Source organism: Nematolebias whitei, unplaced genomic scaffold, assembly GCF_014905685.2.
Source record: "Nematolebias whitei isolate Nwh7 unplaced genomic scaffold, NemWhi1 Nwh_scaf_383, whole genome shotgun sequence".
In the NCBI taxonomy this organism is placed as follows: domain Eukaryota; kingdom Metazoa; phylum Chordata; class Actinopteri; order Cyprinodontiformes; family Rivulidae; genus Nematolebias; species Nematolebias whitei.
Genome location: NW_023618928.1, coordinates 3,777 through 6,529, shown reverse-complemented (window position 1 = coordinate 6,529; position 2,753 = coordinate 3,777). Strand labels below are relative to the sequence as shown.

The following is a 2,753-nucleotide window of genomic DNA, read 5'->3' as shown; positions in this document are numbered from 1 at the left end:
AGTCCAAGATAAATGAACTGCGAAGTAGTGAGGGACTATTGTATTCTGGGGTGTAGGTGTGTTTGTTCCTTCTGAAGTCCACAGTCATCTCCTTCATCTTCTTCACATTGATGTGAAGGTTATTCTCTTTGCACCAGCTCTCCAGGTGTTCCACCTCCTGCCCGAGTTCTCACACACCATTTTTACCTGTTTACACTCCCCGGGGGCGGACGTACAGGTGGCGTGTGACGTCATTCACCCCACCACTGCAGCGCTACAATCACAACACCCCGAGGCTTTCTTTGTAAGTTCTGGGGACTTTAACCATGTGACACTGGACTCCACACTCACGTCTTTTCACCAGTTTGTGGACTGCCCCACCAGGAACAACCCAACTACTGAGCTGTTGTATGCTAATCTGAGGGAACAGGGCAACCCCACTGGGAAAATCTGACCACTATCTGGTTCTCCTACAGCTTCTGTACAAACCAGTGGTACTGACTGAGACAGCCCATCATCACGTGCTCATTCTGAGTTTGGTCTCCTGAGGTGGAAGAAGCTCTCAAGGACTTCTTCAACACAACAGACTGGAATGAACTGCTAGATCCACATGTGGAGGACACAGAGGGAGCAGCACGCTGCATTACTTCTTCTTCTATCGGCTGATCCCTTCGTCAGGGGTCGCCACAGCGAAGTCGCACTGCATTACTGATCACATGAATTCAAAAAAGTTCAAGACAAATTTGAATTTTGATCCCCAATTGAACCGAGTCTACCGGACTATCAAGTGTGAAAACAACCTTAGTTTGATTCACAGACGGGCCACTCTGGTCTCACGGTTAAAATTCCTGACAGGTGTGAAAATGGCTGGGTATCAGGCCTAAAGGTGCATTATACGTTTTTGAAAGCTGAAATCTGAGACCTCCTCCTCTTATGTGTTAAGAAAGTTCCTCGGATGAGAAGTGAAACGTCTTCAGCTACAAAACAGAAGTCCAGTTGTTTTTCTTGTAATCTTGTTTGGATGCTATCACACCAGTTGTGGCCGCTGTGATGTCGAGGTAGGGCAGCCAACTTGGGACCAGAAAGACGCAGGCTCAACACAATGCCCACATGTCGCGGTATCTTTTAGGCCATCTGTCTGAACTCTTCCTCCTATTTGGATGGTCTCCGGGTCATCCGCCAGAACTATAAGGATCATGCCCAGGGCTGTCCATTTTTGTCATTGTATTGGACTATTTGAGTTCCCAGGTTATATCTTATTGTTTGTTTTATTTTAATGACCCATTTTTTTCTTTAATCCATTTTCCTGTGTATATTTTCCTGTTTTTGCGTTCTTGCCCTTTCAGGCAGCGCAACAGTAATTTTTTATAGAAAAAAAAACACTATTTAGATTTATTTTAATGATTATATTATATTGTTTTTAGGTTATAACTGCACATAAAAATCAATTATAAAAACAAGTGACACAAACAAACAACATAAAGGACCGGAACAGAATTCACATTGGAGGCTGTAGTTCCAACTGCTGCCACCAGGGGCGCTGCAGGCTGCATTTCAATTCAACCAACATTTGGATTAAAATGCAAACCAGTGCCAGATGTATGACATTTATTGTATTTATAAAGTGGTGGGTTTTTGCAATACACAATAATTGTTTTTAAAATGTCCAAATTTGTGACAGTTTTTGTATTTTTGTGCACCAAAAAATGTTCAAAAGAAAAAAGAAATCCCATCTGACCAGCCAGACTGGTTGCAAGGCACGCGACCCCCCTCCTCTCATGTGAGTGTGCTCTCCAACCACAGCACAGACCTCATCCCCCCCCCACCCTGGCCTTGTGGGACAATTAAGGTGACCCCCCACACACACACGCACACACACACATGTACACATACCGTTACTATAGTCTGGGTCAAAATAGGATAATTTCAAAGTAACAGTAGAATATTTCATAATGTTCTATCTGACAGCCCTGACACAAACTGTGTGTTTACATCCTGCTCCTTACAGCTGTTTGTATAACTAATAATCATGATTTAAATCACAAACTGCTCATCAGATCAACAAACTGCTGTAATAAAGAACATTTAGAGTCTTACCGGGGTTCCTACAGTCATGTCGTTCTGCTTTTACTTCATTTAATCCTCCTGATCGTCTCCAGCTCGGCTTCAGCATGACTGACCTCCCTGAACTCGCTCTGCTCACTCACCTGACCCACTAACTAACCCACCAGCTGACTACCAGGAGGATTACCAACTAACAGCAGAAAGAGTAAACTCAGCCCCAGTCCGTCTCGCCTTCCTGGATTAAAAGTTACTGTGAAACCAGGGGCAAGAAGAAACAAGTGAAGAGAGAGAAAGTGATAGTAACGTGGAGAACGAGAGGAAAGAGAGAGAAGAGAAAAAGAAAACAGCAGCAGGAACAGACTTGTCTTGTTTTTCTGGTCGTTATGAACCTGATTCAGGTGGAGAAACCTGCAGGAAGCGACAGATTGAATGGGTGAAGGAGTGGAAAGAGATGCTGCAGGCGTGGATTAGTACCGCTGCGGCTGCTCATGAATCATTCGTGTCAAACAAGAGAACAGAACGCAGCTCAGACATGAAAACTAAAGACTATCACTGTAAAACACTCAGACCCGCTGTGGACGCCGAGCACTGAAGGACAACTGCTGAAGGAGGGGACATGGACATGTTAAAGCTCAAAGAAGCAGATAAGTAGCTAAAGCAGAAAAAGATTATTTAACAGTGTCAAATGGTTAGCCCCAAACCAAAATTAA

At 44.0% G+C, this 2,753-nt stretch overlaps 1 protein-coding gene across 1 annotated transcript in view; it reads right to left on the bottom strand.

The window, feature by feature from the left end:
- LOC119429304 (tyrosine-protein phosphatase non-receptor type 7) overlaps window positions 1–2,337 on the bottom strand; it is a gene marked incomplete at its 3' end in the record, with an annotated part of 14,328 nt that extends 11,991 nt beyond the window's left edge. The window contains 1 exon segment of the mRNA XM_037696961.1: window positions 2,077–2,337.
- Window positions 2,338–2,753: the final 416 nt, after the last annotated feature.